Below are 13920 nucleotides of genomic sequence, written 5' to 3' on the forward strand. Positions count from 1 at the left end.
ATTGTTGTTGACCCCATCTCTTTTCTCTGTCACTGGATCTTGGAATAACCACGTTTCTCAGCTCTCATGAATTCAAACGTGTCCAGATGACATTCTGTGATTCATGGCTGTTGGTTCTAGTGCCATGTAATAATTTTGAGACTGAGGTAGTTGAAAGCCCTGTATACAGTTGTCCAATTCTTTGATATGGATACCGTGAAATGATGGCATCAGGAAATGCACTTCAGATTCAACATCTGGAATGCCACCCAGTAAAAAGAACCTGTAGATGTTCATTAAATGAGGGTTAAGGTTTCTTTGTTATGATAGTATATCAGATCCTGGCTTTCAGGTTCAACATTGTGTCTTAAACCAATTTTAACAAGATACCACTAAATTATTGTAAACACCCTATAACAACTAATTTAGAAGCTTTATTTAATTTTACTTAGTGAGAAGAGTCTACAAGATGTAGAAGATCACATGCTCTTAGATGTTAGTGGAAACAGAAATATGTACATAGGACTTTCTGACTTGTTTGCTTTCCTAGGCCTTCAAATGCAGGAAGGCAGTACTGCATATGAATTTTTCATTGAGAAAATAAGGCTGTTACATAGGACTGTCCTCCAAAAGATAGATTAGGGACAGACGCCTTCTTTGCAAGCTTGGTTGTCCTGGCTTGCCTAGAATCATCATAGCCAAGCTTGTTGACTGTTACACTAGGCAAGAAAGGAAGGGCAGGAGAGTCAACCACACCTCCCAACTAACCATTCAACCTGAGTTGCATGAGAGGGAAGGGATAAGGGTATATAAATTACAGAAGCCACCTGGAAGGTAAGTAAATCCTCACCCATTTATCTATAAGTAAGTCCAATAAATCCACTAGTTTCCCAGACTACAGTTTGAGGAAAACTAGCCTCCTTTTGTTATAGGGACCAAAGGTGTGTGTAGGGGGTTGATTTTGTGTACCTCCAAGAAGGAAATTTAGATACAAATGCATAAGGATTTACTTGCTTGAAGAGAAATTCTGGCTGAATTTAAATTGGGTATCTAATACTGGATTTGAGTTTTCACTGGTATTTAACTTCTCAATATCATATCCAGTGATACTGTTGATAACCCAGGGGTAAATATCTTCCCTTGCGAAAGGCAGTGTCTTCTATACAAAACCGCAGTGCTAGCCCACTTCCCCAGGAAATGGATTCAGTTTCTAAGCAGTGCCAGATATTTTTCTTCCATGCTTTCAAACTAACTTTCCTATCTGGGGAGCTGAGAGCTAGGTCAACAGAGGGTTTATTTACACTCCACACTTGATTGCTAAGTTAAGATACACTATAATAACAAAGAATCCCTACTGAAGTACTCAATATACCACACACATTTATAAAACCACTATGTATGACATCATTTCCTCTTTGGGATAAAGGGTTAATTGAACTATGTCTGGTACCAGCAGGTATCTTTCGTTGGTTAGTCATTTTCCAGATCATTAATAATTTCACCTATAAGTTATCACTAGGATTTTATCCACTCACTAATCAGTACTAAAATAATCTCAAAGACCTTACAGTCATAGTTACAACTGGAATTAGAATACATAAATCAGAAGTCAGGTGGACTGATGCAGAGGATTTACATAAAAAGCAAAGGAATATTTCAGTCAAGGAAGAACCAATTATACCAGAAATATTCTGGAGTATTCTCCACACTTTTTTATTGAGCTTTGTAATTTCATGTAACAGTTCTTAATCAACTATAGAGCCCCTCCCCCATCCATGCCACCCTCATTCTCCCACCGGACCTCATGTATTCTGCCATACATGTTAAATTCTATTCATTCAGGTGTTTGTACCAGTCACCGGAGTTTTCTTAGGGCCCCTGGCTCCTGGCGCTAATAGAAAAAACATATAACACATCTTTATCTGAATTATTTAGAGTTTATATTCTGGATAGGGGAAATAGAGTAACTTACAAAGGAGAACACCCAGAGCCCACAAAAGGTGAACATCCAGCACACCGTTCCACTCCATGGCTCAGTGGCCTGCCTCTCCAGATTGCTTCCACGCCCTGCCCACAGTCTCCATTAGCTTTCACCCATGCCTCCTGGGCCCACAGTTTAGTTCCAGGTTGGTAAATGCCCCCTTGAGTCAACGCTAATGAGACACTGGGGTCACTTTTTTCTGTGCTGCCGCTGCCAAGATGGGGCCAACATTCCTCCCTCTGCAGCTAACTCTCCAGCAGCAGGCCCTGCCCCTCAGAGGAACAAGTACCCTTTGGGACACAGTCCTCAAATGTCTTTCTGTGGAAATGTGTGGACTGGAGTCTAATCAGTTCATCCAGTGTAAGGCATACTCTCCCTCACCCAGCAGCAATCAGTCTCCAATAGAGCTCAGTCTCATGTTGGCCCACCACCTATTTTTCTCCTCCCCTTTGTGCCCTTGTTTAATTGATTTGTCCTGTGTCCTGTGCTCAGTGCAACCATTGTCACAAGTTCACATGTGAAAACTCCAGTGGTCTGAAAGCCTCTGCTTTCCTGTGTTCATGAACCAACCCTAGCTCTTACAATCTTCTGCCCCCTCTTCCACAATGGTCCCGTAGCCAATGGGTAAGGCTCCATATTGGAATCCTATCCTATACTCTACAGTCTCTTATTCGTTGAAACGTGGCCAGTTGTAGCCTTCTGTGTGCATCACACTCTGTTGTATAAGGAAGCTTTACTGTGCATCAGATTTCTCACTACCTCTTTATTCTGCTATGTTCTATGAGCCTTAGTTGTAGAGGTTCAACTGTAGATTTGTCACCTGGTACTGGGCATCTCTCAGACTTGTGTTCTCTATGTCTGACCAGATGTTCAATGCTGCAGTAGCCTCTGTCTTTTGCAAAAAGAAGCTTCTTGGATGAATGGTGTACGATATGCTCGTCTGTGAATATAAGGATAGATATTAGCATATAGTAAGAACTTTCATTTGTCTTGATATATGAAAGAGGGTGTTCTCTAGGATCTAAGTCCTCTTCTGCTGTGTATATTTGGCTGAGTTTACAGTTCCACCAATGAGTTTACGCCCATTGAAACGCCTTCAAGTCCAATTAGATAGTTGTTTATTACCTCCCCCAGACAACAGTGCCACTACTGCACCAATAAGGTAGTTTTCCGTACAGGTTCTTAAAGTTATTAGGCTTTAGGGCTGGGTTGGACCATTGATGGTTTTTCTCCCTTGGCAGTTTGCATATCATCATGCAGCATTATGATCTCCACACTTCAGTTAGAAGGCTTTCAGGTCAGTTCCTGTTCCACTGTTTCATGTCCTATATCCTAAGTATGTTCTTGTCCTCAATAGTAGGGTTTTATATACTAGTTCTGGGAGATAAGCAAGAGGTTTGGCTATATCCTGTGTTATTTTAGGAGTCTCCATGACCACCTCCACCAGCTACTCTAAGTGAGGCCTCTTTTGTCTAGCACTGTGTTTCTTATCAAGCAGATCCCAGATATACATATGAATTAATGTTCAGACACTGTAAGTGCACTTCTCATAGGGTTTTGAGGGTATCACTCTAGGTTTACTAAGCACCCGAGATTCATTCATTGCTACTCTTTTTTCTCCCATCTGGCCTCCCTCCTGGCTCCTCCCTAATCACAGTGTCCCCATTATTCCCATGTTGCCCCCAATACCACCCAACTCCCACTATTCCCCCTCTCCTGACTTCTCCCCCTCCCCCATACCATGGCCCCTTGCATGTCCCTCCCTCCTCTCCTCCCTGCTTAATACTCCCACATTCCCCACCTCCTGCCTGGTAACATCAGTTCCCTACTACCCCCTTTAAGGTTGTTTCTTTTCCTTTACCCCCATGGATCTTTTCCACTTTACCGGACTCCTGGTATCATATCAGAATTTATATACTCACATATAAGGAATTGGTGCTGCTATCCAAAAATGAGGGAGAAAATACGTTACTTGCTTTTCTGTGTTTGTGTTACTTCACTTGGTATAACACTCTCTAGTTCCATCCATTTACCTGAAAGTTTCATGTGTTTTATCTGTAGGTATTAGTTAGAAATAGCTGGAATAGAGTGTCATCAAGCAAATTAAAGCACACTAAGGAAGTCAACGCTTCAGCACAGGTTAAGTGTGTGTTTCCAGTTGTGTGTCTTGCTTTGTTCCCAGGATTGGAATGAAACCTGAAGCCCGTGAAGCCTATGTGTGGAAGAGGAACAATTAAGTGAATCTATATTTTCTCTGCCCATCAGTTTCTGCCATTGAAAAGAGCAAAAAGAAAAGTATAGAGGAAGTTTTAAGAAATCTCTCTCTAGGTGTTTCACCAGCTAGCTCTCCTTTAACTTGAACTAGTAGATATTTCCTGCATGTTGGTCTCTTAAGAAAGACAGAGCTCACCAAGAATGATTAAATCTGTTATTTTATAATAACTTCAACATCCACAATATCAAAATATGACAATTTTTGCACTCCTTTCTGCCACACTGGCTGACTCTGAAATCAGGGGATCACACATTCCTGCTTTGAAATGAAAATCCTTCTTAGATGATGACACCCAAGAGAAAGTCTCTGCTTTCCACTGAATATGTGTGTTAGAAGTCAGTGTCCTACCAGGCAGTTGAATTGAATGTTGTTCAGAGTCACAGTAGTCAGAATGGCAGTTACACTGAAAATTTCAGGAAGAAAGGGGTACAGGCATTAGGTAAAGTCAGCAATACCTTCACAAATTAAATCGTTGGTACATTAACAGGTAATGACCTATTCATGGATAAAAATCCTGACTTTATTACAAAATTATTTATAATATTTTCAAGTTCTCAAAACTAAAGAGATAAATTGTTCATTTTACATTTGAATTAATCCATAAGTGAAACCACGTAATTAAGTGTCTGAATATAACGAAAACAATGTCAACATTGAAAATTGAAGCAACATTATTGTTTTTTACTTACTTAATATTGAAAAGGCAGCAAATTGGTATCATGCACTGTTAATATACAAGTTCCCACATAGGCTAGTGAGCAGGTGGAGGCAATGTTTAGGACTCCCATCTGGAAGTGAGGTCTGCATCAAGCAAGTTTAGAATTGTTTTCAGAGGGTGTATGTATATAAATGCTCTGACTATACTTTTTAAAGATAATTGCATTGAGAAAAATCAAGATTTACATTCAGTTAAATAAATGACACAGAAGTTGAGTGTGTGGGATTATACCTGCAATTCCAAAGCTTCAGAGGTGGAGTAAAGGCAACTCCAAAGTTCAGTGCTACTCTGGGCTGTACAATGAGCCTCCTTCTAAAATAAATACAACAGTCAAGAGCAGCAAAGAGAGGGTAAAGGAGAGGGAGTAAGAAAAGCAGAGAGAAAGAACAGAGAGAGAGCATAGAAACAACAAACAGCTCGTATATAACCTTTACCCAATCAATTCCAACACAGTGAATAATTATAGTATGATACCACAATAAGATTAACACTGATAGATGCTATCAACTTTATTTATATTTCATGCCTTAATTTGCATTTATTTGTGTATGAGTTTGTATTTTATTTTAATACACACTTTTTAAATTTATTAAATTATAGATCATCAAAACTTTAGCTGTACTATTTATGGAATATGAAGTCATATTATGGTTAATTAATATAATGTAGAATGATTAAACCAAATTTACTAGCCTCTCTACTATATGAAATATTTGCCATTTTTGTAGTGAGAGCATTTAAAAAATAGAAAATTTGTAAAATGAATGCATTATCCATTATATTTACTCTGCTGTATAATGAATTTAAAATTATCTTCTGAAAACAATCTCATTAAAGCTTTGCACACTTTATTTATTTTGTATTAATTCATTAATTGTACACCTTAATGGGCTACAATGTGATGCTTTCTTCTGTGTATAACAATGTGCACTGATCAAATCAAACCTGGCATTCAGCTCCATCTAGCTCTTTTACAAGTCACTAGAAATCATGTTTTCCATTCATTTCAACTCACTGAGTGAAAGGTCCTCCTGTTGCATCTCTTCCTATGAACGAAAGGATTCCTTTCTACTCTGCTGCTTAAAAATGATCCATTGTTTATATAAATGTTATCTGACTCTTCCATGAGCCTCTAGAGTGACCTTGTGTTGAAGACACGGGGAGTCTCACCACAGTGAGCACACAGGATTCTCTGAATTAATTTCTCTTGGATAGTCACATGGAAGTGGGATGGTTAGACCATATGATAACATCTATTTTTATAAATAAAATTCCAGCTCTCTCCAACACCCAGGCCTCTCGCTCCAGAGTAAGTCCATTGTGCCCTCTGCGCCTTGACTCCCCCAGCCTCATTCACCCTCCCAACTCCCCCACCCATCTCTCCTAGCCTGGGTCCTGTCCCATTCCTTGTCTTGGTGCCCCAGACACCTGGGGAACCACCACTGCTTTCTGACACTTTGCATCCAGACAGACTCAGTTCCTTCTCAGGTCCCCAGGAGCGCTCTGGGCCTGGCCCCACCCTCACCTCCCTCTACTTCCCTGGGCCTGCATGACCCAGCAGCCTTTTACCTGGATGCTGGGGCTGACATTTCTTCTTCCTGATCCTTTGCGTACAGACCAACCCAGATCCACATTGCAGTCATCAGGAGCCCTTGGGGCCACTTCTTGCCCCCATCTTGCTTTGCATCTATGGATGGCATGGCCAACAGCTGCCTTAGACCAGCATCTTTCCTGGGCCCAGCTCCCAAGCCAGTCCAACCCCCAAATTCCTGAGGCCAAAATCTTTCCTGGAGGGATCCAGACCTTAGGAGAAAGCCTGAGAGCATCTGATCCTCATCTGATTTGGGCCTCTGTGGGAACTCCTGAATACAAAAGCAATCTGGCAACTCCAATATAAAATCAAAAGAGAGAAGCAGAAGCTTAGAGGAACCAGTTTTTCATGCCCCAAAAATAAACCACAAAGACATGAAGTTCACAAAAAGAAACAGACCTAAACTTGAAAGCTTGAGTCTCACACAAGAATCAGACTGCAAAAGAAATTCACATGTCAAAATCACAAAGAAAATATAATAACATGCAAAACCAAAATAACATATCCCCAACAAATACCAATAGTCCTCTACAGGAGTACAATGAGAACCCCCTAGACATAATGCAGGACATGGAACTCAAAAGAACAATCATAAACATGATAAAAGAATTCAGTGAATTTAAAGAACACACAAACAAAGAAATTAAAGAACTGAAGGAAGATAGGGATAAACTTCTGAATGAATTCAGAAAAGAGTTAGAAATATTGAAGAATACTCAGGCTGAAATGGAGAAGGAAGTAAGAAATTTAGAAAAAACAAGAGAAAGCCTCACCAATAGGATGAATGAAATGACAAACAGAATATCAAGACTGAAAGATAAAGTGGATGAACTAGACCACTCAATCAAAGATTATGAAAAATTTCAGAAATCACAAGAATGGAATATGCAGGAATTGTGTGAAAAAGACCAAACTTATGAATCATAGGCACACACGAAGGAGAAGAAGCCCAAGATAAGGCGTGGACCAGATCTTCAATGGAATCGTGGAAGAAAATTTCACAAAATTAAAGAAAGACATGCCCATACAAATACAAGAAGCATATAGAACACGAAACAGACAGGACTGGAAAGAAACTCTCCACGGCACAACATAGTAAAAACACTAACTGTACAAAACAACGAGACAATACTGAAAGCTGCAAAAGAGAAACAAGTCACATACAAAGGAAAACCCATTAGGATTACAGCTGAATTTTCAGTGCAAATTGTGAAAGCCCTAGAAGAGCCTGGACAAAGCAGTTCCAGTTTTAAATGACCATAGATGCCAACCCAGATTACTATACCCAGTCAAAATGTCTATTATAGTCTAAGGGAAAAGAAAAATCTTCCATGACATAAATAAGCTGAAGGAATTCATACCCACAAAAACAGCCCTTCAGAGAGATCTGGAAGCAACACAAATAGCTGAAGAAAGGAATGACTACACCCAAGGGGTTGCAGAAAGAAATTCAATGAAGGTATAACTGTGGAAAATTACAGCTATGTCATGAATGTAAACAGAAATAAAAATGACAGGATCCAATACTCATCTTTCATTGATAACTTTAAATAGTAATGGGCTGAACTTCCCAGTCAAAAGACTGCAAGAAACTCATCTCATTTTCAAGGACAGACACTATATTAAAGTGAAAGGATGGACAAAAATATACCAAGAAAATGGTACTAAGAAAAAAGCAGACATAGCAATTCTAATATCTGACAAAATAGACTTTAAAACTAATCAGAAGAGATAAAGAGGGCCACTTCATTCTGATAAAAGGAACAATAAATCAAGAAGATATTACAATCATGAACATATATTCACCAAACTCTGGTGCACCCAACTTCATAAAAACAATACTACAGGACTTTAAGACCCAGATTAATCCCAGCTCATTAATAGTAGGGGACTTCAATACCCCACTGTCTCCATTAGATAGGTCAACAGGCCAGAGAGTTAACAGAGAGACATCTGAATTAAACAATACCATATATCAAATGGACCTAACAGACATGTACCAAGTATTCGACCTAAGCACCAAAGGACATACTTTAAACTCAGCACCCAATGGAACCTTCTCCAAAATCGACCATATACTGGGGCACAAAACAAACCTCAATGAATACAAAAAGACTGAAATAATTCCATGCATCCTATCACACCACAATCAAATAAAGCTTACAATCAACACCAGAAGAAGCCCTAATTACCACATGAACACATGGAGATTAAACAACACACTCTTGAATAATGAATGAGTCAAAAGAAAAATTAAGAAAGAAATAAATGTATTCTTGGAACTAAATGAAAAGAACAATACAGCACAACAAAACCTCTGGGACATGATGAAAGCAGTCCTTAGAGGGATGACTATACCTCTAGGTGCTTTCATCAAAAATCTGAGAGAACACAAATAAATGACTTAACTTTCTAACTCAAAACACATGAAAAGCAACAGCAACAAAACCCAAACCCAGCAGACAAGAAGAAATAAGGAAAATCAGGGCAGAAATTAATGAAATTGAAGCAAAGAAAAAAAACACAACGAAACAACAATTCCAAGAGCCGGTTCTTTGAAAAGACAAACAAATTGACAGACTGCTAGCCCACTTAACCAAAAGAAAGAAAGAGCACTTCCAAATCAACAAAATCAGAGATGAAAGAAGCATCACAACAGACACCAGAAAGATAGAGAACATTATAAGGGAATACTTTAAAAACCTATATGCTACTAAATTTGAAAAAATAAAAGAAATGGATGTATATCTAAAGGCATGGGAACCACCAAAACTAAAGCAAGAAGAGATTAACAGCTTAAACAGACCCAAAACACAAAAAGAAATTAAATTGAAACACTAATACAAAACCTCCCAATTAAAAAAAGCCCAGGACCAGATGGATTTACAGCAGAATTCTATCAGATATTTAAAGAAGATTTATATCAAATACTACTTAATTAATCAAAAAGATAGAAATGGAGGGAGAACTTCCAAATTCCTTCTATGAAGCCAGCATCTTTTGAGTCCATTTATATGATTTATGATGTCTATTGACTTACATATATTGAACCATCCCTGCATCTCTTTTTGAAGATAATATGATATTATATCTAAGAGATGTAAAAAATTCCACCAGAAAACTCCTAGAAATTATTAACACATTCAGTAAAGTGGCAGGTTACAAAATTAACCTATAAAAGGCTGTAGCCTCTCTATATACCAATAAAATTCAATCAAAGAAAGAGCACATGGAAACACTCCCCTTCACAATAGGTACAAAACAAAATATCTCAGAATAAACCTGACTAAAGACATTAAAGACCTCTACAATGAAAATTTTAAGTCTTTAAAGAAAGAGGTTGAGGAAGACATCAGAAGTTGGAACAACCTCCCATGCTCATGGATTGGAAGAATTAATATCGTGAAAATGACCATCCTTACAAAAGTCATTAATAGATTCAATGCAATGCCGATCAAAATCCCCATGAGACTTTTCACAGAATTGGAAAAAACCATCCTAAGTTTCATATGGAAGCACAACAGGCCTCAGATAGCCAAAACGACTCTGAGCACTAAGAGCAATGCCAGGGAGATTACTATACCAGATTTTAAGCTGTATTACACAGCTATAGTCATAAAAACAACATGGTACTGGCACAAAAATAGACCCATCATCAATGGAACAAAATTGAAGACCCAAATATGAATAAATGCAATTTCAGCCACCTGATATTTGACAAAGGGGACAAGTATATTCACTGGAGGAAAGACAGCATGTTCCGCAAATGGGGCAAGTAAAACTGGATCTCTACCTGTAGAAGAATGAAACTAAACCCCTATTCTTTCACCCTGCATGAAAGTCAATTCCAAATGGATCAAATACCTCAATGTAAAGCCTGAAACTCTGAAACTGTTACAAGAAAACACTGGGAAAAACCTACAAGATATAGGTGTATGAAAGGATTTTCTAAACCAGACATCAACTGGTCAGGAAACAAGGCCAAGAATCTTCAAATGGTACCTCATTAAACTAAAATGCTTCTGTACATAAAAGGAGGCAACCATGTAACCATACAGAATGGGAGAATATCTTCACTAGCGACACATCCGAAAGAGGCTTAATATCCAGAAAATATAACGAACTCAAAAAACAAAGAATCAAGACAAGAAGTAACCCAAAAAATGGGCTAAGGAGCTGAACAGAGAGTTCTCAAAAGAAGAATTGAAGATGTCTACGAAGCATCTTAAACGATGATCACATCATTAATAATTAGGGAAATGTAAATGAAAACTACTTTAAGATTTCATCTTACCCCAGTCACACTGTCTAAGATCAAGAGAAAAAATTATGCCAAATGTTGGAGAGGATGTGGGGAAAGGGCAACACTCATCCACTGCTTGTGGGGCTGCAAACTTTTTCTACCCCTATGGAAAGCAGTGTGGAGAACTCTTAAAAAACTACAAATGAACCTACCATTTGACCCAGTTATACCACTCCTTGGCATATACCCAAATAACTCATCCTATTGCAGAGACACTTGTACATCCATGTTTGTTGCTTCTCTTTTCACAATAGCTAAGAGATGGAAGCACCCTAAGTGTCCTTCAATTGATGAGTGGATAATGAAAACCTGGTTCATTTATACGATGGAGTTTTACTCAGCAATAAAGAAAGATGAAATCCTGAAATTTACAGGCAAATGAATGGAACTAGAAACTGTTATAATAAGTGATACAGACTCAGAAAAAAAAATCGACATATGTTCTCCCTCATATGTGGATCCTAGAACCAAACCCTGATAAGTGTGTATGTATCCAGACTTAACTATTGGAACCATGATAATGGAAAGGAAACAGGGAGGTAAACGAAAACAAAGAACCTGAATGAGAAGAACAGTAGGAAACAGGCCTTAATAAGGGAGATATCGATAAAAATTGGGTTAGTTTAAGGGAGGGGGGAGGGAAGGGAACACAAGAAACCTAGGAGGTAAAGGGAAAGAAGGAGCTCAATAGAGGTAGGACTGTACTGGAAGGGTATTATTAGGGGAGAAAGGGGGGAAATAGGGGCACCTTATGTGTGAAAAACATGATGGAGGGGTACGACAACGTGAGAGATAAATAATGACTAGCTAGTTTTGAAAACCAGAGGGAACCATATTACTCCTACAACCTACTGACAAATTATACATAGCAGATCAAGAAATATATGTCTAGGTAAGGTTTATTTGAGAACATTTGGTCTTTGCCCAAGATTTATCTACATTATACACAGTAATTAAAAGTACCAGACTTGTTTAACTAACCTTCTTGAATGTTTAACAGACATGCTTTGAGGCCTATAATAATTTGGTCAGAGGGACATAAAGGACAGTTTTTGCTCCTTGCCCTCCTAGGTCGACTAGTTCCAGGGGACTATGAGCATCTCCCAAAATGTCCTGTAATAGTGGTGGGTCACCTGTCCTCTTGATCAAGGAGGCTGAGGAGACCCCACCAGATGGACTTGAACCAGTGTCCAGTCTACAAAAAGGAGGGTCAACACAGAGGAATCATTTCTTCCATGCTTCCAAGTGAAGCCAACCGTAGTTGAACAGGACCTTTGACTTATCTTCACATAGGTGGAACTGGTAAAAGAAAGGAGCCAGGAGCTGCTCCAAAACCCATGTGACCCCTGAGGAACAGACCCTCAAATGACCTTCATAGTAAAATTAATTGGTTTATCTGGGCCAACTGTATGGCCTTAAATTACTTAAATCAGTTTGTGCTGGATTTCCTGTTATTTCCAAACAAAAGCAAATTAAGTGAATCAGAAGCAAAACACAGATGTTGAAAGCAAAATTATCCATTGCAGGAAGAGGGGAATCCAAGCTCACAGGCCAAAGGGATTCCAAGATAGTAACCCAGCATAGAACTAGGAAACTGAACAGCAGACCCCAGTCGTATCCAAAGGACTATTGACAACTGATTGCTGCTAGATGAGGAACAGCTGACCCTCCTCAAAGAAAGACCTCGAGATAGGCTGACTAGATTCCCTAGAAGGGCAAGTAGTGGGGAATGGCTGGGGAAGGGGCCGACAACACAGCAAACGGTAGCAGGAATATCACAGTATATGTGCTCTAGTGGGGGGAGGGCGGCTATGGCAGGGTGCCCGTGGGTTTATAGTTGAATAGGATGGTTTGGGATGTTCTGTGTGATATACACACAAAGAAAAAGATCAACAAATTTTTTAAATGTGTTGTATTTGAGGAGGATGTATTATATTTGAGGAGGAAGCAAGGAAATTTGCATTATGCCAATTAATAGAAGTGATGAACATTACCATTGAAATCTACCCGATGACTTCATAGACATACATAGGCTCCAGGTGCAACAGATTATGATTAGTAATAATCAGATACATACAGATTAGAGAGGTATGCACCAAGATCTCAGTGTTAGTAGCAAAAACAATGAGTCTTTCTTCAAGAAACAATATATTCTAAAATGAAATGAAGATCTTTTTTAAAAGGTTAAAAAGTCATTCAATTTTATGTCTTATGGGGTTTATACTGAGTTCAATATTGTATAACTGTATTAATTCAACTGTGAACCCAGAAACTTGCATCCACTTGTGAAAGAGATGTACTCTTGCTCTGGAGTGTGTTACTGAATACGTTAAAGCTGTAATGGAATGCTTCTTCTAATCATGTAGTTATTAGGAATTAAAAAAAAAAAAAAACTATTTACTCTTGCAAGCCCCGTGTAAAATCCCCACAAAGCATTTTGGTTCTTAGAGCCCATCTTGAAGACCACTGAAATTACTCTTCCAGGAGCTGTTACATGACACCTGTTATGTGTTGTGCACAGCAGCATTCGTGTTTGTTCCCATTTTACAGATGAATAAACTGAAAGACAAAGAGCTTAAGTGATTGGTCCTAAGTGGCACTGACAGTAGGCAGTAGGGATGCAAGCCCAGAAACTCAGCATCAGAGTCCAAGCTCACAACTACTATGTACTCAATGTCTTTTGTAAGATAAAAGAGGAGCAGATTTCTGTTAGGCATAAGATGAGAGTGCAAATTCATGTAAAATTATTAACTAGGATGTTTAAAATATGGGTGTTCAATGTGTTGAAGAATTAACTATGCATGTATTAAAAAATGAATAAATAATAAATAAATAAATAAATAAATAAATAAATAAAATCCCATACTCTTCGCTATGACATACTGGGAAGTATTTTCCTTTATGTTCATGTGGTAAGAAAACCTGAAATCATGTAACCACTAGATGCAAACATGGGAAACACTTCAGGACATTTTTACAGTATGTGATTCTTTTAGATTATGAAGTGTTTTGCTCTTGTTGGGCCCTGTATTAGTCAGGGTTCTCCAAAGAAACAGAACCAGTAGAATGAATA

Source organism: Nannospalax galili, unplaced genomic scaffold, assembly GCF_000622305.1.
Source record: "Nannospalax galili isolate Female #2095 unplaced genomic scaffold, S.galili_v1.0 scaffold698, whole genome shotgun sequence".
Lineage (NCBI taxonomy): Eukaryota > Metazoa > Chordata > Mammalia > Rodentia > Spalacidae > Nannospalax > Nannospalax galili.